The sequence below is a fragment of the Somniosus microcephalus genome, chromosome 2 (assembly GCF_052327205.1).
Source record: "Somniosus microcephalus isolate GS21.2 chromosome 2, FLI_Smic_1.0, whole genome shotgun sequence".
Lineage (NCBI taxonomy): Eukaryota > Metazoa > Chordata > Chondrichthyes > Squaliformes > Somniosidae > Somniosus > Somniosus microcephalus.
In genome coordinates, this window is record NC_140988.1 from 112,547,631 (window position 1) to 112,571,610 (window position 23,980).

General features: G+C 49.3%; 1 pseudogene; it reads left to right on the forward strand.

Annotated features, from left to right (window-relative positions):
• The first annotated feature begins 1,077 nt into the window (after nucleotides 1-1,077).
• Nucleotides 1,078-23,621, forward strand: LOC147122897 (E3 ubiquitin/ISG15 ligase TRIM25-like; annotated as a pseudogene).
• Nucleotides 23,622-23,980: the final 359 nt, after the last annotated feature.

Below are 23,980 nucleotides of genomic sequence, written 5' to 3' on the forward strand. Positions count from 1 at the left end.
ATATATTAATGATCTGGACGAGGGAATTGGATGTAATATCTCCAAATTTGCAGACGCCACAAAGCTGGGTGGGAGGGTAAGCTGTGAGAAGGATGTCGTGAAACTCCAGTACGATTTGGACAGGTTGGGTGATTGGGTAGAAACATGGCAAATACACTATAATGTGGATAAATGTGAGGTTATCCACTTTGGTGGCAAAAACAGGAAGGCAGATTATTATTTGAATGGCAATAGATTGAGAGAAGGGGAAGTGCAAAGAGACCTGGGTGTTATTGTGCACCAGTCGCTGAAGGTAAGCATGCAGGTGCAGCAGGCGGTTAAGAAGGCAAATGGTGTGTTGGCCTTCGTAGCAAGAGGGTTCGAGTACAGGAACAAGGATGTCTTGCTACAGTTGTACAGGGCCTTGGTGAGACCGCACCTTGAGTATTGTGTGCAGTTTTGGTCACCTTACCTGAGGAAGGACGTTCTTGCCATGGAGGGAGTGCAGCGAAGATTCACCAGGCTGATACCTGGGATGGCAGGAATGACGTATGAGGAGAGATTGTGTCGATTGGGCTTATATTCACTGGAGTTTAGAAGATTGAGAGGGGATCTCATCGAAACCTATAAAATTCTGTCAGGTCTGGACAGACTAGATGCAGGAAGGGTGTTTCTGATGGCCGGGGAGTCCAGAACCAGGGGTCATAGTCTAAGGATAAGGGGTAAGCCATTTAGGACTGAAATGAGGAGGAATTTCTTCACCCAGAGAGTGGTGAACCTGTGGAATTCTCTGCCACAGAGGGCGGTGGAGGCCAGTTCATTAAATATGTTCAAGAAAGAGTTGGATATATTTCTTGAGGCTAGGGGGATCAAGGGATATGGGGAGAAGGCAGGGACAGGGTACTGAAATTGGATGATCAGCCATGATCTCATTGAATGGCGGAGCAGGCTCGAAGGGCCGAATGGCCTACTCCTGCTCCTATCTTCTATGTTTCTATGTTTCTATGTTACTCGTGTTAATTCTAACATCGAGCCTCTTTGAGTTCCTTGTTCCACTTTCTGGATTTATCACAGATGGGTTCAAGGGTTTGTGCACAGATGACAGCTGTGAAGAGGTGTCTTATTTGTTTAGCTGCATTTTGCTCTCGTCATTTAAAATCACATTAACTGAAAGTGGCCTACAAAGATCATGCCCTAATCGCACCTGTGTTTGACATTAGAGACAGGCAGTGCTTTGACCATAAGAAGATCTCAGAGTTCTATTGTAAAGATGATGCAGCTTGTGTGTGTGTGGTTTCTGTACAATAGGGAAACATAAATCCCACATACTGCTGAGCCTGGATCGGGCACAAGCTGCAATTAAGGTGAGTGACATAATTCTTGATATTATATACAGTGCGGGAGAGTTTCCCTGTTAATGACCAACATTAATTCGAACTGATTGCAGACAGTGCTGATTTAGCCCAGTGTTTTCTTGCTGCCCCAGGTCTGGGTTTACGGCTGTTTGTTTTTTGTCAGTCAGATTTGCTCCCTCCCCTTTGTCTTACAGTTTCTCAGAGAACAGTGTGGGCACTGGGAGAGGTGTGAGAGTGGCCCAGGGTGACTGTCCTTCACCCACACTCAGCCCCTCCTGGGGTGGGCACTAGAGCCCAGTAATTCACTGTGTGTCACCTGGCACTCCATGGCATAGGGCTGTAGAGCAGAGCATTTTGTAGCCCTGTGTAACACTGGGAGATTCTGCCATCTGAGCAGCAGGGAGAGGACCATCACTGGGGCGGGGAGTGAGGGACACTGACGGGGGCAGACTCAGGGGCTGGGTGGAAAAACTGTCCCTCACAACAAGAGGGAATTGCTGTTTGAGAAATGCTGGTGTGCCCGAGTCTGTCTCCCTTTCCCCTCAGCTGATTCCTGGAAATGGAGGAGTGGAGTCCGTGTGAAAATGCAGCACATAGAGTGTCACTGTGAAAAGAAGCGGGTGTGTGTGTGGATACTCAGCTGATACAGGGCAGGGAGTGCCTCTTTACTGAGAACCACAAGGGAATATTTCTGCTCAGAGCCCAGCCACTCAGATTCTCCCAAACCATTTTCTATCCACACCCAGTGGGGTCACTCCTGGAACAGAATCATTTCTTTATTACATTCCAGTTTGAATGCCTTTTAAACACTTTCCAATTGCCTTTACAGAAAGAATTGGAGAGAGAAATCAAGATGCTTCGGAGAGCCCAGCAGAATTGTTCCAGCAAACAGCGAGACTTGGGGAGATCAGAAGCTGAAATAAAGGTAAGGAAAAGTGGAACTGGATTTAGAAAGGGTTTCTCACCCTGCTGAGCCAATGAGCATATCAGAAATACGCCTTCCAAATCAACTGGTTCTCTTGGGGCCGAGTCACTGATTACATTGATTTCCCGTGTGTTTGATGTGAGGGGGAGTTGCTTAAATCTATCTGCACCTCCCAGGGAATATTATTGCAGTACTTGGGCCCTGGATTTATTGAAACAGACACAACCAGAGGCTGGCAGTTGAAGACTTGCCCTGAAACCTGTATCATAAGAACATAGAAAGGAAGAGGAAGAATAGCCTATTAGCGAGCCTGCCCCATGCAGACAGGGTTCAATCACGCACACCACTGATCCACCCCGAATCATGTACTCACCTGGGAAAGGCAAACCGAAGAGAGAATAAACATCTGCAGCCAATTCAGGACAAACTGGGGGAAATTCCTCCCTAGCTCCCTTTTAAAGGGTGGTAGTGACTCCATACCTACCACATGTTCATGGATCTGTTCCAGAGATCGAGGACTTTGGCATCTAAACTAACTCTGTGTGTTGAATCCGTGATTCTTAAAGTATGATGTTTTCCAATAACTACACGGAGGCTGTAACTTAACAATCAACAGGTGTTTACTGGAGGAGGGTAGTCTAAAGACTGACAGTACAGAGGCATGCTCAAGGCTTATATACAGGTGTGGTCACTGCCGGTACTACAGTATACAGGAGCTGTAAAAGTAGTTCTCTCTTAAAGGTACATACACTACAATTCCTCTCCTTTTAGATTAGCAGTACCCATAATGTTCAAATAACAATTAACACTTTAACATGCACATTAAATTGAAATAGTCCATTTATAGATTCAGTCTTTGGGGCGGCTTCCTGATCCTTTCTGGATAGCGCCTTTCCTGAGGTTCTTGTTCTTGGTGCAGAGGCGATTCTGGCCCCTTTTCGTCGGTTATTTCATCAGTTTCCACTGCTACTGTTTCTGAGGTAGATGCTACCGGTATATCGGGTTCATCCCCAGGGACGCGAGACATGGGGTTGACTCGTTCCTGTGACACTAAGATCTGGTCGACGTGGCGTCTCACAGTGCTCTCCCCGACATCCACTGTGTACATTAATGGCCCCTGCCGTGTGCATATCGTTCCGGGTTGCCATTTCTCTGTTCGGTAGTCACGGGCCAAGACTGGTTGTCCTACATTGAAGCTCCTTGTCGGCTTCTCATTGATGTGCTGGAATTGTTTATCCTCAACATTTCTTCGCACATTTGGTCTGAGCAAATCCAGACGAGATCTCAACCTTCGGTTAAAGAACATCATGGCCGGGGTCTGGTTGGTAACTGCATGTGTCGCATTTCTGTAGGCTAACAGGAAATTGTCCACCTTATGCTGTAGTGGAATTTCATCATCACACATGGCCTTTATCGCCTTTTTAAAGGTTTGTACGAACCTCTCAGCCAATCCATTTGTGGCTGGATGATACGGGGCGGATGAGTAATGCCTTACCCCATTCCTTCTCATAAATTTCCGAAACTCTTGGGACACAAACTGTGGTCCATTATCAGAGCAAATCTGCTCTGGCAAGCCGTTCCTGGCAAATATGGTCCGTAGGACTGCAATCGTTTTCTCTGTAGTGGTTGAGGACATTTTTATCACCTCAGGCCATTTCGAGTGAGCATCCACTGCTATTAAGAACATTGAGTCCATGAATGGACCAGCAAAATCAATATGCACCCGTTGCCATGGAGAGGAGGGCCACTCCCATGGGTGTAGAGGGGCATGTGGTGGTGCATTTTGGACCTTCTGGCATCCTGAGCAGCTCTTGGTTAGGTCCTCGATTTGTTGATCGATCCCCGGCCACCACACATAAGCCCTAGCAAGGCTTTTCATTTTCACCCCTCCCAGATGACCTTTGTGAAGCTCATTGAGCACTCTCTCCCTTAACTTGGGTGGAATTACCACTCGGGATCCACACATCACTGTCCCCTGGCATACTGACAGCTGTTCTCTTCTGGATGAGAATGCTGGCAACAGTGAGTCGCCATGTGTTGGCCATCCCCTCACCATCAAATCATATACCCGAGACAGTGTCGGATCATTGCGGGTCTCCTTCTCTATATCCGCGTTAGTTACTGGCAATCGTTCAATTATTGACGAATAAAATATCTCGATAGGGTCCACTGCTGGTGCTTCCTCTACAGTAGGCAGTGGCAGGCGTGATAGCCCATCAGCGTTTCCATGCTGTTTCGTGCCTTTATATTCTATTTCATATTGGTTCGCCCCTAGAAAAAGGGACGATCTTTGTAACCGTTGTGCAGTCATCACCGGAACGCCCTTCTTTGGATTGAAGATGGAGACAAGTGGTTGGTGGTCAGTCAGCAAGGTGAACTTCTGCCCATGCAGATAGTCGTTGAATTTTTTTACTCCCCATACTAGGCTGAGGGCCTCCCTGTCGATCTGGACATAGTTGCGCTCGGCTGAGGTTAGTGACCGAGACGCAAAGGCTACTGGCCTCTCCAACCCGTCTGGGAATTTGTGCGACAGCACCGCTCCAATACCATAGGGTGATGCATCACATGCCAACCAAATTGGTAGTGCTGGGTTGAAATGGGCCAACACCTCTTTTGATGTGATCAATTCTTTGCACTTCTGGAAAGCTCGTTTACATTCGTCATTCCACTTCCATGGTACCCCCGTTTGCAGTAGGGTGTTCAGTGGGTGTAATACTGTAGACAAATTTGGTAAGAACTTATGGTAGTAGTTTACCAGCCCGAGGAACGACCTCAGTTGTGACACATTTTCCGGTGCTGGAGCCTTGACTACTGCCTCAATCTTTTCAGGGGACTTATGTAACCCCTCTTCATCAATAACGTGGCCACAATATGAGATCTGCTTCTGGAAAAACTCGCACTTGTGGCGATTAGCTCGTAGCCCATATTCCTTTAATCTAGTGAGCACCTTCTCCAGGTTGGCGAGGTGATCACTGTCATTTTCGCCCGTGACCAGGATGTCGTCCAAATAACACTGGGTCCCTGGAATCCCTTGCAGGACTTGATCCATTGCCCTTTGCCAAATAGCCGGAGCCGATGCTACCCCGAACACCAGCCGGTTGTATTGGTAGAGACCTTTATGAGTGTTGATCGTGAGGTATTGTTTCGAGGCTTCTTCTACCACCATTTGCAAGTACGCCTGGGCCAGATCAATTTTGGTGAAGCGTTTACCTCCAGATAGCGAGGCGAAAATATCCTCAATCCGTGGAAGCGGATATTGTACCGTGTGAAGGACTGGGTTCACTGTCACCTTAAAATCCCCACAGATGCGGACCTTCTTTGGTTCCCCAGGCGTATTACTCAACGACCTCTTCATTACAGGAACGATGGGTGTAGCCCACTCGCTCCAGTCTACTTTGGACAGTACTCCTGAACGTTCCAACCCTTCCAGCTCTGCTTCGACGGCTGGTCAGATCGCATAAGGCACTGGTCTGGCCTTAAAAAACTTTGGGCTTGCATTTTCCTCTATTTTAATCATTGTTGTTATGCCTTTTAGTGTTCCGAGTCCCTCCTGGAACACTTCTTGTGCGTCAGTTAGCATTTTTGACAGTCGTCCAGGTGTGACGTCGTCATCCTTTTTGGCCTCAACCTTCAGTGCCTGTATGGAATGCCAATCTAATTGTATCTTCCGGATCCATTCACGTCCTAGTAGTGGTGGTCCTCCATCTGGCAATACATATAGGTCCATTTTAGGTATTTCCTGGACTTTGTATGTCACTTTCACCCTTATTTTTCCTTTGGGGTAGACTTTTTGCCCCGTGTATGTCTTCAAGACAATCTCTGTAGCTTTCAAGGGTATATGTGAAAATAGTCGCTTGTAGTCCCTTTGGTTTATGACTGTTAGGGCTGATCCTGTGTCGAATTCCATTTTCACTTGGACTCCATCTATCTTGAGTGTGACCCAGATAATCTGGTGATCCTCCATTTTGGTTACCTTATGTAGTTTCAGACAACCCTGCTCCTTGCTTCCGGAGTCTGTATCACTTTTCTGTTCGTCTGAACTACTGTCCATCACCTTATGTACCTTTTTGTACTTCTCCTGTGGAGATTTCTTGCTGTTGGTTTTCTTCCCTGACCTGCAGACTCTTGCTATGTGTCCTGCTTTTCCACACCGTCTGCACACTTGGTCCTTGAACCAACAATCCTTCTGGTCGTGTGTTGTTCTGCCGCAGCGATAACACTTCCCTGCTCCATATGACATTTCATTGGTGCCATATTCTTGCGGTCTCCGTTGTATCTCTGCAGCGCCCCGTGCGGCTGCTTCGTGTGATACTGCCATGCTGAAAGCCTTGTCCAGCTTAAGATCCTTTTCTGATAGAAGCCGTTTCTGGGTTCCTTCACTTTGAAGCCCACACACAAACTTGTCCCTTAACGTATCTGCTAGTCCCACTCCAAACTGGCAGTGTTTCGATAGTTTCCGCAGTTCCGTTAAGTACTCAGCATTACTTTCGTCTTTATGCTGGTTCCTTTTGTGGAACTTAAATCTTTCTGCTATCAGCAGCGGTGTGGGGTTTAAGTGGTCCTGTAGGATTTCTACTATGCTTTCGAAATTCTTATCCACGGGCTTCTCTGGGGTTATTAGGTTTCGCAGTAAGCCATAAGTTTTTGCACCCATGGAATTTAACAAAACCAGTGCTTTCCTAGCATCTGGCACTTCATTCGCCCTGCAGTACACCTCAATGCATTCCACATATGTCGCCCAATCTTCGACTTCATTGTCGAACGCAGTGATACTGCCACTCTTCGGCATCCCTGGGTGTGATTTAACTGTCTAAAATGGCATCTCCCACGCTCTCCCTTCTTCTCCGCTGGCACAAAATGGCGTCTCCCGCGCTTTCCTTTCTTCCCGCGCTCGCCCTTCTTCTCCGCTGCGGCTTCTAAAAATGGCGTCTCCCGCGCTCTCCCTTCTTCTCTGCGGCTCAATGGCGTCTCCCGCGCTCTCCCTTCTTCTCCCCGCGGACGCTGTTCAGCCCTTGAGCCCTGGCTGTGCTCTGCGTGTTCTCCTGTGCGCCTTTCCCGTTGCCGCCGCTCGGTCCTGAACCCGGCTGCTGCTTTACCCTCTCTCTCTCTGTTTTGTTTTTCCTCGACGCCGCTCGGTTTTCAACCCCCGGCTGCGCCCTGTGCGCTTCACCCTCTCTCTTACCCCGTCGACGCTGCTCGGCTTTTTCTCTGCTGTCGGTTGGCTCCAGCTGCCGCTGTCTGGGAAGGGTCTGTGCTGTACCTGTTGCCAGTCTGTTGTTGGATCGTCGTGGCTGGGGAACCAAGCCCGGCTCTCAACGGCCTCCCCTGCGATGTTCACTCTCTGCCGGATGACTGGGCGGTTGCTCGTGGTCGACGCCCGTGCTTCTGGCCTCGACTTTCTTCCACCGCCCTCCCGGAGTGAATCCTTGAAGGGAAATGCAGAGTTGCAGGTAGATTCGAATCGACCTCGTCGCCACTATTGAATCCGTGATTCTTAAAGTATGATGTTTTCCAATAACTACACGGAGGCTGTAACTTAACAATCAACAGGTGTTTACTGGAGGAGGGTAGCCTAAAGACTGACAGTACAGAGGCATGCTCAAGGCTTATATACAGGTGTGGTCACTGCCGGTACTACAGTATACAGGAGCTGTAAAAGTAGTTCTCTCTTAAAGGTACATACGCTACACTGTGCCTATGGATTTTATACACAGGCCCTCTAGTCCTACCATCCCGATGCATCTCAAGTACCTCACCCACGAATGAGTCCCATAATCCTTCCAACATTTAAAAAATGTAATCATGTCCCTCTCAGTCTACCTGCTTTTCTCTTAATCACCCAACTTCTTTGAGCCGATCCTGTAAGGGGTTTCTCTCTCTCTCTCTCTCTCTCTCTCTCTCTCTCTCTCGAGATTTGCAGATCGCAGAGGTTACTCTCTCTCAGAGGCCTCTCTCTCTCTCTCTCTCTCTCTCTTTTGCACAGAAAAACCTTGAGTGGCTCGACCCACTAACCCCTTAGATTCTAGACACTGGACTTAGGTGCAGGAACTACAATGTAGAGAATACTCTTATAGACCAGGTTTAATGAAACGAAATGATATTTTATTGCATAAGGAAAAACAAATCAAATGCAAGCAAATAAGGGTACATGGGAGGGAAAAACAAATCATAACAATACAGTACTAACTAAAATGGATACAGGCATATTATACCTTACAAAGATCATCATAAAATGGGGAAGCACACGGAACATCGAGGGACAACAACTCATGTTAATTATACCCAAAATGACCACCCCCTTAAACCTATCTAGATCTGATTATGAAGGGCCAGAAACATGCTCACCAATCCAGTTGGAAAAGTATAGAGTTTTGAAACAGGTCTGCGTTTTGATCCCCTCAGGTGTCCTGTTTCCTCGTGGTCAGTGGAGCCACAGCGGGCTGCGCCACACCTCACTCTCTTTCTCGAGGTGAAGGTCACAGACAGGCTGGACACTGACGGGCCTGGATGTCGGCGGAGATCATCTGCTTGACCACGGTTGGAAGCCCCTAGCCGGCTTTCATGTAGGTTTCTTTGGTAGTTTTACTACCTCCCGTTTCGTCAATGGCCCGGGGTTGGTCGATGATCTCCCGATGTTTTACCCCGGGCGGGACGCCGGCTCGAACCGTCTTCTTCTCCGAACTCCAGCTGCTATCGAAGGTAACGGCTATTACCGAAGATCCCATGAAGATGATGAAGAAAGGAACCTCTCTCTTCCCAATATCCAAGACGAAGCCTCTTTTTTCGCTACCCCCGGTGTCTCCCAATTATACTTCTCAGCAGAAGCCCTTATCTCGCGCCAAATCAGGTTAGTCTTTTGTTTTAATTTTGGCGGGCTGGTTGCACAACTGGGTAGTTATTATATTTTAAACTGTTCTTGGATGGCCGGTAACGGGCCATCTCTGGTCTGGAATGACCTTCATTGTTTTTAATGTCTTCTTGATGTCTTTAACGGGTCCTTGATGCGTTCTTTATGAATATGGAACTGTTCCTCTTTGTCTGGGTAAACATTTAGATGGCCTTTATCTACAGGCCGATCTGACTGGATCTGCATCCAATCTTTATGTATGTGTGGGTGTCTGGTTTCGTTCTCTCAGAAACGGCTTCCAGAACCTACTGTGGGTTGAATCCACAAAGCTGTCTGAGGACTGCAGGAACCATTTTAAAGTGTCCCAATAAGTTGGTCACGGGTTCTGGTGGCCATTTTGAATGCCCCTTTTTCCTGGGCTTCTTTTAAAACAGTCTTTAAAATCATGGCCTCTTCTGCCATTCGACCCTTATTAATACAATATCAATTTTGCGAATCTTACAATCCTCAGAACTAAAATCCATCAGACTAGGTGTCATTCTGGCCACCGTCCTCTCCAGAGTCTCAATCTCCTTCACCAGGTGTGGGCACGAAAACTGGACCCATCACCCCAGGTGTGGATGGACCAGGTGGCAGTGCCATACACCATCTAAATACTGTGCTCTTTCTTTTAAGCTCAAGGCAACACTGGATAAACTCGATAGCAAAATACTGCGGATGCTGGAAGTCCGAAATAACAACAGAAAATGCTGGAAAAACTCAGCAGGCCAGGCAACATCCGTGGAGAGAGAAACAGAGTCAACGTTTCAGGTCGAAACCCTTCGTCAGGACTGAAAAAACACAGGGAATGAAACAGATTAAAAGGCCAGTTTGGGGGCTGGGAAATGGGGATGAGAGAACAAAAGAGAAGTGAAGAGACATTAAGAGGTATTCAAAACGAGACAAGATGGTGATAGGACTAGTAAAGAGACAAAAGACAGCTCTAGATTAGGTGTGAAATGCACTGGCAGAATGAGAGACAGTTGCCACGTGGGAGAGAAAAAAAGGGGGAAGGGCACAAAACAAAGGTGTGGATAAAAAATATATAAAAATGTAATGGGGGCCGAGGTTATGATCTGAAATTGTTGAACTCGATATTGCCCCCTTCCCACTGTCCAGGGCCCCAAACACCCCTTCCAGGTGAAACAGCGATTTACTTGTGCTTCTTGCAATCTAGTATACTGTATTCGCTGCTCACGATGTGGTCTCCTCTACATTGGGGAGACCAAACGCAGATTGGGTGACCGCTTTGCAGAACACCTCCATTCAGTCCATTGACCCCGTGCTTCCGGTCGCCTGTCATTTTAATTCACCGCCCCATTCCCACTCAGACCTCACCGTACTCGGGCTCTTGCATTGTTCCACGGAAACCCAGTGTAAGCTCGAGGAACAGCACCTCATCTTCCAATTAGGCACTTTACAGCCTCAATATCGAGTTCAACAATTTCAGATCATAACCTCGGCCCCCATTACATTTTTATATATTTTTTATCCACACCTTTGTTTTGTGCCCTTCCCCCTTTTTTTCTCTCCCACATGGCAGCTGTCTCCCATTCTGCCAGCGCATTTCACACCTAATCTAGAGCCGTCTTTTGTCTCCACTAGTCCTATCACCATCTCGTTTCATTTTGAATACCGCTTAATGTCTCTTCACTTCTCTTTTGTTCTTTCATCCCCATTTCCCAGCCCCCAAACTGGCCTTTTAATCTATTTCATTTCCTGTGTTTTTTCAGTCCTGACGAAGGGTTTCGACCTGAAACGTTAACGCTGTTTCTCTCTCCACGGATGTTGCTTGGCCTGCTGAGTTTTTCCAGCATTTTCTGTTGTTATACTGGTTAAACTCTGTTTTCTCTCCCAGTAGACACCTCTCACTTTTTAGCTATCTTTAATGGGTGATCGAGTAGTGATCTAAACAAACTGTCCTGTCCCTGGAAAGTGCCGTGTGCTCAGGGTAACGGCTGTGTGGAAAGGCCGTTTGTAATGAGAGTTGGTTTGGGTTTCAGGCACAAATCAGTGAGCTGAAAGGAAAGCTATTGAAGAGCTTCTCTGAATGGAGGAGACAGCTGGAAGAAGTTGACGAATATGCACTGAAACTAATCAATGAGGAGGGGCTCCAAGCTTTCTCTCAGATTAGAAGCTGTTCTGAAGCATTAAACCAGAGGATGGAACAGATTACATTAATATATGGAGAAACCGAGAGTCTGATGCAGAGGGACCATCTTTCCTTCATTCAAGTATATCTTCAATATAAACAGGGCCATGGCTGGGGAATGGGACATTTTTGTGAGGTTGGTGAGAGGGCTGAATTGTTTAAAGTTTGTTGGTGGGTCCATCATTGGTGCTGCCCCCTCAGCCCTGCCCTCGGAGTGTTGGTGCCCCCTCAGCCCTGCCCTCGGAGTGTTGGTGCCCCCTCAGCCCTGCCCTCGGAGTGTTGGTGCCCCCTCAGCCCTGCCCTCGGAGTGTTGGTGCTGCCCCCTCAGCCCTGCCCTCGGAGTGTTGGTGCCCCCTCAGCCCTGCCCTCGGAGTGTTGGTGCTGCCCCCTCAGCCCTGCCCTCGGAGTGTTGGTGCCCCCTCGGCCCTGCCCTTGGAGTGTTGGTGCCCCCTCAGCCCTGCCCTCGGAGTGTTGGTGCCCCCTCAGCCCTGCCCTCGGAGTGTTGGTGCTGCCCCCTCAGCCCTGCCCTCGGAGTGTTGGTGCCCCCTCAGCCCTGCCCTCGGAGTGTTGGTGCTGCCCCCTCAGCCCTGCCCTCGGAGTGTTGGTGCCCCCTCAGCCCTGCCCTCGGAGTGTTGGTGCTGCCCCCTCAGCCCTGCCCTCGGAGTGTTGGTGCCCCCTCAGCCCTGCCCTCGGAGTGTTGGTGCCCCCTCAGCCCTGCCCTCGGAGTGTTGGTGCCCCCTCAGCCCTGCCCTCGGAGTGTTGGTGCCCCCTCAGCCCTGCCCTCGGAGTGTTGGTGCTGCCCCCTCAGCCTTGCCCTCGGAGTATTGGTGCCCCCTCAGCCCTGCCCTCGGAGTGTTGGTGCCCCCTCAGCCCTGCCCTCGGAGTGTTGGTGCTGCCCCCTCAGCCCTGCCCTCGGAGTGTTGGTGCCCCCTCAGCCTTGCCCTCGGAGTATTGGTGCTGCCCCAGGATGGAATCGTGAAATGTGGATTATTCCCCATTTCTGTGATTGGCCCCACCCACTGTTACACACTGAACTCTTTACTCTCAATCCCAAATTCACTGCTTGGTTTCATTGGGTGTTGGTTTGTTCGTTGACTGATTTGATCTCCTCTCTTTATTCACAGAACTCGAAGCAGCTCCTTTCCAGTTAAGTTCCTCTGAGACATGCAGTACCTGCTGCTGATAAGGAATCTTCATCTGTATCTGGGAGAAGAGTGAAAGTAGAATCATGGCCTGGAAACCTTCCCTGATAAGATGCTTTCAAATGGTGGGAATATTGAGTGATGTTTAACTGTGGTTTTAGGGGTTATTGGCTCAGGCCTGTAGGAAATGGGAGATTCTATGGGGCAGAAATTCGGGTCTCCACGGGTGAGTACGCACGGGGTACTCACCCGTAAGCCCAATGGAAGTGCTGGTTTCCTGCATGCACTGCGCATGCGCGGGAAACCGGCACTTCCATTCCCCTGAAAGCAGGGGTTCAGAGGTCGAATGCGTGCGCGGGAGAGGCTGCGCGGGAGAGGCTGCGCGTGCGCATCGAACTTGCGTTTTTTTTTACAGGTTTTCCCGGGAAGGTAAGTCTGCAGAAGTTACACATTTAAAAAGCAGGCGTAAGGCCTGCTTTTTACAAGGTAAGTGGTGAATTAATTAAAATTAAACATTTTTTCCACAGGTTTATTATTTTTAAATACTTTAAAGAATGCTAAGTTTATTTTTAGCCCCGTTAGAAAATAAAATTATTTTTTTCAAAAATTTAAATATTGTTTAAAATAGTTATTTCATGTAATTTATAGTTTATACTAGCTGGAGTGCCCGGCGGTGCCGAGGCTTTTTTGAGGGCATGTTGTTGTTGGAAGAGAGAGAGAGAGCGACTGGGGGGAAGAGAGAGAGCGACTGGGGGGGAAGAGAGAGAGCTACTGGGGGCAAGAGAGAGAGTGACTGGGGGGAAGAGAGAGAGCGACTGGGGGGAAGAGAGAGAGCGACTGGGGGGAAGAGAGAGAGCGACTGGGGGGAAGAGAGAGAGCGAGTGGGGGGAAGAGAGAGAGCGAGTGGGGGGAAGAGAGAGAGCGAGTGGGGGGAAGAGAGAGCGAGTGGGGCAAAGAGAGAGAGCGACTGGGGGGAAGAGAGAGAGTGACGGGGGAAGAGAGAGAACGACTGGGGGGAAGAGAGAGAGTGACTAAGGGGGAAGAGAGCGAGCGACTGGGGGGAAGAGAGAGAGCGACTGGGGGGAAGGGGGTAGGGGGAGGGGGGAGAGGGGGATGGGGAGGGGAAGGGGGGGAGGGGAAGGGGGGAGGGGGAGGGGGGGAGGGGAAGGGGGGGGGGAGGGGAAGGGGGGAGGGGGAGGGGGAAGGGGGGAGGGGAAGGGGGAGAGGGGGGAGGGGAAGGGTGGGTGGAGGGGGAGGGGGTGTGTGTGGGGGGAAAGGGGGGGTTGGAAGGGTGGGGGAAGGAGGGGGGAGGGGGGAAGGGTGGGGGAAGGGAGAAAGGGAGGGGGGAGTCAGCAGACCCTCTCCCCTCTGCCGGCAATGGCTCCGTGGAGCTCCGTGCCACCCCACGCACTGACATGGCCCAGCCGAGCGCAGCGCCCCGGTCAGCCCGAGCCCCGCCCTCCCGAGCCCCGCCCCATGGCCTCCCGAGCCCCGGCTACAAGACCGCCAATTGCGGCTGGGCCTGCGCTGGAGCCAAGCCCCGGGAACGGGCGTGAGCCGGCTTGAGGCTGTGAGAGAGGGCCGAGCCCGGTTGCCAGGGTAACCCTTCCCCCCCTTCCCGCTCTCCTGAGCACCGGCCTCCCGAGCCCCGCCCTCCCGAGCACCGGCCCCCCGCCCGAGCCGCTCGGGGGAAGGAGAGAGAGAGCCGCCACTCCTCCGGTCGATGTGTTGCGGGCCGACCCCTGATGAGCGCCCGATCAGCTGAGCCCAAGCCCCATGGTGACCGCAACTCACCTCCCGCTAGGCTCCCTCCCGCCCCGCCAGCCTTTACCAAAATGGCGGAGATGGCTACGCTCGGCCCAGTCCCGCGCCGCCAGCCTTTACAAAGATGGCAGCGATCGCAGGGCGAGCCCAGCGGGAGGGGCGGTGCCTAGCTCGGGCGTGGCTGGGCAACAGAGGCCCAGGCTTCCAGGCCTGCAAAAACGGTGAAAGGTAGGAAAATTATAGAGGTTAGAGAAAAGATTTACAAATTAATTAACTTTTTAAAAAACAATTTGTGTTTTAAAAGCAACTTTTTTTTTTGCTGGAAATCTAGATTTGAAAAGAAATACGCAGAAAGTGGGAAAAAAAAATAAACTTACGAATCAAGATGGCTGACACTCACCTCAGTTCAGAATGATAAGGCCCGCCCACACACGCACCGATTGGTCAACCGTCAGGTTACTGAACTGTAGGATTGGTCAATCGTCATGTCACTCAACTTTAGGATGGCCCGCCCGCACACGCAATGAACCCGCCCCCACTCGATGCTAATGAGCGGATAATGAGCGGAATTTTGAACGTTTTTTGGATACCGTCGGCACAATTTTTGTCCAACCAAAAAGTAAATATGCCTATGAGAGTCCCCTAATGATAAGCTTTCTTTTGATATAACATATGTGTAGGTACGCCCTATAACTTTTGATTGTATAGCCGGACAGACAGACAGACAGAGAGACAGACAGACAGACAGACAGACAGAGAGACATACTATTTTTATATATAGATTTAAAAAATGTGATGTTTTTAAAAAATTTATTTGAAGATGTAGTGATGTTTTGGGGCCGTAGTATTTCTAAGTTTTGACAGCACTTCCTGTCAAGCTTATGAATGGAGCATTCCCTGCTCCGATTGGCTCCCCATGGCCCACGTGATCCCAGGGGACACATCGAACCAACTGTGCCCCTGGGATACACAAGCACTGTGCGCCGGCAGCTGGGGCAGGCCCAGGATCGGAATTCCACAGGGGCCCACAGCTCAACGGCCGGCGCGCAAGGTAAGTGCAGGTCAGGGGCTTACACCCGCGGGAAGCCTCCGACCCGAATTTCTGGGCGTATATGTACACTGACGACCCCCAAGCCTACCTCACCACCATCACTCTCCATCCCTCCACTGCCTTTGATTTGTTATGCTGTTTGTCCGTCAGCCTGTATTGGATTAGCCTGAAGTTCCCTCCAATTAAACATTGGGAATACTGAAGCCATTATCTTCAGTCCATGCCACAAAGTCCATTCACTAGCCATTGATTCTCTCGTCCTCCCTGGCCACTGACTGAGGTTGAACCAGACGGTTCGCAACCTCGGCGTCCTATTTGACCCTGAGCTGAGCATCCGACCCCAAATCCTCTGCACCAAGGCCTCTTACTTCCACCTCCGTAATATCGCCCGTCTCCGCTCCTGCCTCAGCGGGTCTTCTGCTGAAACCCTCATCCATGCCTTTGTTACCTCCAGTCTTGACTCTTCCAATTCTCTCCTGGTCAACCTCCCATCTTCCACCCTCCGTAAACTTCAGGTCATCCAAAACTCTGCTGTCCGAATCCTAACTCGCATCAAGTCCTGTTCACCCATTGCCCCTGCTTGCTGACCTACATTAACTCCTGGTCCAGCAATGCCTCAAACTTAAAATTCTTATCCTTTTATTCAAATCCCTCCATGGCCTCGCCTCTCCCTATCCCTGTAGCCTTCTCCAACCCTAAAACTCTGACAACTCTGCGTTCTTCCAATTCTGGGCTCTTTTACATCGCCGACTTCCTTCGCCCCACCATTGGTGTCCGTGCCTTCAGCTGTCTCGGCCTTAAGCTCTGGAATTCCCTCCCTAAATCTCTCCACCGCACTACCTCTTTCTCCTCCATTAAGATGCTCCTTAAAACCTACCTCTTTGACCAAGCTTTTGGTCACCTGCCCTAATATCTTCCTATGTGGCTCGGTGTCAAATTTTGTCTGATAAAGCTTTTGTGAAGCACCTTTGGACGTTTTACTACGTTAAAGGCGCTATATAAAAGCAAGTTGTTGTTGAGTGACATGGGCTGTTCCATTGGGGTGTAGAGCTTCTCAGGATCCTATGTTCCTAACCTGTGAGACAAGAAGTGAAAGAGAGAAAACGCTGCAGTGACCTGTATTTAACCAAGGCTTCCAAAAGGCTCCATGTGTGTACAGTGACAGCTTTATTCCATTGGGTCAGTAAGTGCTGTGTGATTGGCTTGTTCTATCAACCAGCCCATAGAGAAGTGAGGAGAGGGGCAGGTCGCAGTGTCAGAGTGACAGTAAAATGTGTTGTGATTGGCTTATTCTATCCACTAACAGAGAAATGAGTGGGTGCTGAGATTTCCCAGTAATGTCCGTGTCACCGGACACTCTGACCGCGACATTAACGGGGAGGTGGGAAGGGTACGGGGGAGGCCGTTAATGTGGGATGATCCCGGCAAGACCGGGGAGGTGGAGGCCCTGTGGATCTTAATGGCAGTGCCTCATTTAAATAATCTTCTTCAGACTCCCGCCCGACAGCTGGTGATTGATGGCCTGGCCGGCGGACAGGAGCAAAACAAGCGGCAGGAGGCCACAGCTGGGGATCCATGGGGGCGTTCACCATCACTCAGTAGTGAGGGAAGCAGAAGCCCCTGGTCCCCATTGGGAGTGGGGGGGGGAGGGGGGACAAAGGCTTAAAGATCGGGGTTGAGGGGTCTCCTGCTCCTCCTGGCACACAAGGAGTGCTAAAAGGAGCAGATCTTTAGCACTTACCTTGGCCAGTCGGCTCCTCCCGCCTCGGATCCACTGCTGGGCAGCCGACAGCGCAGGCCTCCCCCTGACAATTCAGTCACTGCCCCGAATATGTCATCAGGCTGCAACTTTTGAATGTTAATTAGGCCCCTGCTGCTTTTTGTTGGAGTCTCGTTGATGGCCTGATCTGTTTTAGTTAAAATTGAACAGGTGGGAATGGTGTCCGGCTGGGGTTGGGGTCGGTTTGGGGTCAGGTTGATTTTGGGTTGGGGTCGGGTTGCTCGATTCCGATGTTTTAACCCCTGACCCTCTCCTGCCTGTCGGGGGGCAGGGGGTTAAAATCGAGATGTCTGTGAGGGAATCCCACCGATCCCAGGTTCCTGGGAGGCTGTTCCTTCTCCTCTCCTCACTACACATGATTGTACTGAGTGTGTTCCTGCAGAGAAGGGGGAAGCACAGACTGGAGACACTCGGGATAATAATTATTAATAATGGAAAAATGAGGCTCCAGTACAGAGAAGCTGGACTGAACAGACATGGCTTTGAAAATCACAAACTGAGCTGAAGTGATAACAAACCAGGATCCCACTGCATGTGTGGAGATCAGTGTGACTACAGGGGGACTGCAAATCTCAGGATTCTGCCATTGGCTGGATGGGTTGCTGTGGGGTGCCAGTACGAGCATTCAAGTTGTTGGATTTTTGATCTGAAATGTTCCCCTTTGGATTTCTGATCTGAAATGACCTCACTGATAAAAACATTCTCTCTTCTTTCATTACAGAATGACTGAGACTCAGAAAGTCACAGACCCAGATGTTTCAGCACTCACCCTGAACCCGTCCAATATATCTCAATTTATCCAGAAGACACTGAATGGATTGGAAAAGTACCACTCAAACATATTTGTAAAGTCTGTGGGTTGTGCAGTTAATTACGACACAGACTTCAGGAGTAACATACAACAGGACTTTACTATTCGAAGGTCAGGGCGAATCTGCCCGATAAATCATGCCACAGCACTTATATACCGGTGTGGTCACCGTCGGTATTACCGTATACAGAAGCCAAACAAGTAGTGCCACACCTAAAATAGTTCTCTTAAAGGTGAACGGTTACATACAATAGTCTCTTAAAGGTAGACGGTTACATACACTACAATCCTCCCTTTTTAGCTTACAACATACTATTTCTCATTAACATACATATATTCAACTTCAGGTAAACAATTTACAGATATAGTCTCTGTGGGAAACAGTTCACAGGTTCAGTCTCTGTGGGAACAGTGTATAGATTCAGTCTCTAGTCTTGACTCGGTCCGAACAACATCGCTGTGGTGTAGCCGGTTCACATTGCTAGCGTGACTCCTCCACTAGTCTTCCCCTTGACGTAACAGCTTGAACTTTCGTCCTGCTGAACCAGCAATGCTGACTTTTATAAACAGCTGTATTGCCTTGGTAATTTTTCTTACGTTCCAACTGATTTATCTCCCTTTGTAGGGCCCACGTGCATGATCTGGTAGGAGTGATAATGATTTTGATGGTTATCATCTTCTGCTTCTTCTTTTTCTTTTCTGCTTCTTGGAGACTCTCGGGGCTCCCTTATCAGCTGCCAGCTGTAGCGCCACCATCTCTCTATGTTCCTTAGACTTTAAGTGCTTCATCCTGATTTCTGCACTTTGGGAGTTTTCATCACAAGCTGGGCAGACCAGATCCTCGTAATATTCAGTGTCACTCAACAGGTCATGGTAATATTCGGTGTCGTCCTGAGCTAGTCTAGCGAGAGGGCCTGCTACTTCTTCCGTACCCAACTGGACGTTAGCCGACTGTTGTTCCCTCCCTAGACATCTTTCCTGAAGAGACTTCTTCATGCGTTCATATTCATCCCGCTCTTCCTGGGTTTCCTGCAAATCCTTCACTAATGACCTCGTTTGTGATTTCAATACTTCCCCTTCCCTCGGGGATTGATTGATCAGGCTATTCAATCCTTCTACTGGAGCAGCTGTTTCAACATTCTGCTGTTCACATTGACGTGATTCAGCATACTTTTGGCATCCCTGTAAAATCTGTGTTGCAACCTCAGCTATTTCCATAACTTTTGAGAGCTCCGAACTCCTTCCCTTTGAAGATTGAAGCTCGTGTTCAGATTGTTCCCATTGTAGAGTCTTGTCCTTCAGCATATGAAGGAGTTGGCTGACCGTTAACTCTTCCACGGGAACACTGTGGGTCAGAGTCTTCTCCATTTCATCCACCCTTTCCTCCAATGCTTTCACCTTCTTTTCCTCTTGTACTTTGGCTTCCAGCGCTCGGAGAAGTTGCGCCTTGATGCTCTCTAGCTCATGTTCAGAGGCCATTCTTACAGTCTCTGTGTTTCTTACAGTTCCCTTTTCTTCCACTGAACGGATTCCCAGTTGAATCTGTTCTTCAAGTTGTTGAATCTCGGTCATTGCCGCCCCATATTTGTCTTGGGTTTCCTTTAATATTTTTATGAGTTCTTGTACATCTTGTCTTTCAGGTTCTGCCATGTCTTTCACCTCTAATTTCTCATCTATGGATGGAACTTCTACCGATGAGTCTGTCTTGGCCTTGAGCTCATCAAGAATTTCCTGCAGCCTTTGGACTTCTTGCTCATGTTCAACCTTCAGTTGCTCATATGCTTCCACTGAAACTAGCTTTTCGGAGGTTGCCGAGTTAACCCCTTCCAGAATTGTAGCCTGGGCCTGTTCATACTGTTCTTTCAACTTCTCACACTCTGCTTGTAAGGAGTCGTAGAGAAGAACTGGAATAAAATCCTGGCTTCCTGCAGATTCCTCTTCATTTGCTTCTTCCTGCAAATATTCTAACTCCTGAACAGCATAAGGGAGATGTGATCGGTAATTGGTCACGATGGCTCTATGGTCGCTCTCTGCTTGAGCTAGCTGCTTCTGTTGTCTTTCCAGATTCTCCCATTCGGTGTCATAGAACTTTTTCATTGTTTTCATCTCTTGTACGAGACGGTAACTCAATTGTTCTAATTGTTGTCGTAATTTGAAATAAGTTTGAGTCCGAGCTCGGTGTTCTTCCGTCATGGATATGTCCGTAACTTGAACAGGCTCAGAATTTTCTGTTGAACTAGGTTGTCATTGTTCGGTGGAGTTCTGTTCTGAAACTTTGTTCTTCTCTGGAGCATAAGCCTTTATGCATGCCTTCGTTTTTCCAACCTTCGTCGGCAAGTCCATTTCAGCCTTGTCTTTCATATTTGGGTTGGTCTTATCGTCATCCGTTTCAGAATCTGAGCTGATTGTCTGCACCGAGTCCTCACTCGTTATGGCTTTTAGATAGTGCCATTCCATGTCTATTTTCTTGATCCACTCCCGTCCTAGAAGTGGTGGTCCTCCCTCATGTAGTACGTATAAGTTCATTCTTGGGTGTTCTTTACCCCTATCTCTCACTTTGACTCTTATCTTTCCCATGGGGTATACTTTATGCCCCGTGTATGTCTGCAATACGAACTTGGTATCTCTTAAGGGTATATGTGAGAATAGCCGGTGGTAATCCCTTCGATTTATGACTGATAGAGCTGATCCAGTGTCCAACTCCATTTTCACTTGGATTCCAGCTATTTTTAGCATGACCCAGATAGTTTGTAGGTCAGCTTCCTTACTCACATTGTGAATTCTCAGACTACCCAGCTCCTGGCCGTTTGGGTCTGAGTCTGAATTCTGTTCGTCTGAACTCTTCTCAGCCACCTTGTGTACCTTGTTGTACTTTTCCTGTGATGGCTTCCTTTGGTTGTTGGTCCTTTGGTTGTTGGTCTTCTTCCCTGACCGGCATACCTTAGCTATGTGACCCAGTTTGCCACATTTCCTACATTCCTGGTTCTTAAACCAGCATTGGTTCTGGTCGTGTGTTGTCTTCCCACAACGATAGCATTTTGTTGTTGTCGAGGTAATTTGATCCACACTTAGTGCTGCTGTCTTTAGCTGCATTTCCGCAGTTCCCTTCGCTGCGGCTTCGTGCGATGCTGCAATAAGGACAGCCCTGTCAAGTGTAAGGTCGTTCTCTTCGAGTAGTCGCTTTTGCGTTCCTTCCTTTGCCAACCCGCACACGAACTTGTCTCGCAATGCCTCTGTCAGATTCCCTCCAAACTGGCAGTCTTTCGCTAGCCTCCGCAGTTCAACCAAGTATTCCACGTTGCTTTCGTCTTTCCGTTGCGTTCTCGCATAGAATTTGAATCGTTCAGCCAACATCAACGGTGTAGGGTTCAAGTGGTCCTTCAGGACAGCCACAATATCATCGAAAGTCTGATCCGCCGGTTTAGCTGGTGCTAGTAGATGCTTCAAGAGCCCGTATGTCTTTGCGCCCATCGAGTTCAGCAAGGTTATAGCTTTGTCATCTTCTTCTATTTTATTGGCCTCACAATAGATCTCAATGCGTTCCACGTACGTGGTCCAGTCTTCTACTTCGGAATTAAAATCATTGATGTTACCACGCTTAGGCATCTTCCTCTCTTTGGGAACAACACAAGTATTTCTTTAAATTATTATTTCTTTTTTTTTCTAAGATGGCGGTTTTCCCGCGAAAATGGCGGTTTCCCGCTCTTATCTTCTCTCCCCGCCCACTTCAATGGCGGTTTCCCGCTTCTGTCTTCTTCCCCGCCTAATGGCGGCTTCCCGCGTTTCTTCCCTGGTGGGAGGGGTACACTTTCCCCACGGGCGACGGCCGCTGGCTTTCAGGTTCACAGCCTGCGCGTCGGCTTCAAGGCTTTCCCTTTTTTTTAATTTTATGGCAGGGCGACCGGCTCTGGGTACCCCGTTGACGGCGAACAGTTTCAGCCGCTGGGCTGGCTCTCGCACAGTTCCCCTTGCTCGGCTCTGTCTCTCTCCCGCTCGCTCGGCTCTACCGGCGCTGGGTACACCCCGTTGACGGAGGACAGTTCAGCCGCTGGACTGGCTCTCGCACAGTTCCCCTTGCTCGGCTCTGCCTCTCTCCTGCTCGCTCGGCTCTACCGGCGCTGGTTACACCCCGTTGACAGAGGACAGTTCAGCCGCTGGACTGGCTCTCGCGCAGTCTCTCTTGGTCGGCTCTGCCTCTCCCGCTCGCTCGGACCCCAATCGCGCCTCCCAGCCCTCTCGCAGTCCGGTGCTTCTCTCCCCGGCTGCGGCTGAGTTTCTCTCTTCCCGCGCCTACGCTCCTGGTCGCAGCGCTTCGTGGCTTCGGTCACCGCCCGGCTTTTCCCGCCGGTCACGGTCTCTCACGACGCCGTTGGACCTGACTTTTTGTCCGGCTCCTTTTCCCCCTCGACCGTGGTCGAGTGCCCAGCCCTTATCCTCCGGCTATTCTTTTCACTTTCCCTTACTCACAGTCACCGTGGCAGAAGGGACAGTCAGTGCCTGTTGCTGATGGAAGTTTTTGTCGCTAAAGTCTTCCTCCTTTCTATTGCTGCAGCCTTGCGTTTTCTCCCAGCCGAATGACGAGGGCGGTTGCCTCTTTTCGACGCTCTTTCGTTGCTTTGAAATTATTGTTGCCGCAGGGTACGATCGGACTCATCGCCACTGTAAAGTCTGTGGGTTGTGCAGTTAATTACGACACAGACTTCAGGAGTAACATACAACAGGACTTTACTATTCGAAGGTCAGGGCGAATCTGCCCTATAAATCATGCCACAGCACTTATATACCGGTGTGGTCACCGTCGGTATTACCGTATACAGAAGCCAAACAAGTAGTGCCACACCTAAAATAGTTCTCTTAAAGGTGAACGGTTACATACAATAGTCTCTTAAAGGTAGACGGTTACATACACTACAATATTGGGAATCATCAGTAAGAACGTGCAGCTTTTCTTCAATATTAGGGACTGAGAGCAGGTCGGGTTAGTTGTGTTCAGACAGCTGGGAATATCCCCAAACTTTAATATCAGCTCCCTGTGTCTGTGGAGCAGGAGCCTGAGATTAATCCTCAGTCCCCAGTGACACCTGCTTTAAACATTCTTCACTGTAATGGGCCAGAGCTTCACCCCCAATGGGTCAGGTAAGGGGCAGGGTTATACACTGCCAATCAGTGTCTCTTAAAGGGACACCGTCACTCACACAGCTGTCAGTATCATTTAAAGAGTGAAGTAAAATAAAGAAAGACTTGCATTTATATAGTGCCTTTCACAATCTCAGGACGTCCCAAAGTGCTTTACAACCAATGAAGTACCATTTTTGGAGTGTAGTCACTGTTGTAATGTAGGAATGTATAAGTATGGAATATATAACCTCCCCGCCGCATCGAGTATTATGAAGGATGCTGGACCTTGTTGTGTCACAATTCCTAATCACCGCGTGCTTTGTTCACAGCGCCAGCTTTCACCAAATACAGGGCCCGATCGAATGTAACTCGTACTCCACACAGTTCCTGGGGCAGCTCCTGTCTCAGGGAATATCCTCCAACTGTCGACTCGGATCAAGAGGAAAGTGGGAATATCCCAAGGCATGTTCATAATCTTTAACGGCGATCACACTGTCTTTTTCTAATTTCTGTTTAACCCTTCCTTTCTACTATTTAACCCTTTCTTTTTCTATTCAACTCTTTCTTTTTAACTCTTTTTCTGTCAGGGATCAGTGCAAGTCAGTCCAAGCTTGAGTTCCTGCACCTGTTCCTTCCTTGCAGCTCTGAATTGGTCTGAGTCACAGACCCAGGGCCAGAGGGGCTGTTGGTGAATTCAGAGTGAACAGGGAGCAAAAGTTCAATCGACAGATGGAAATCAGATTCATCTCAATTAACAACTGAATCCTCTCTGCTGTGTGTAAACTGATGGATGCTTTAATCACGCTGTATTCAGGATGGAACAGTAACAGGAGGGAGAGAGCCCAGGGCACACTCTGTATTCAGGATGGAACAGTAACAGGAGAGAGAGAGCCCAGGGCACACTCTGTATTCAGGATGGACAGTAACAGGAGAGAGAGAGCCCAGGGCACACTCTGTATTCAGGATGGACAGTAACAGGAGGGAGAGAGCCCAGGGCACACTCTGTATTCAGGATGG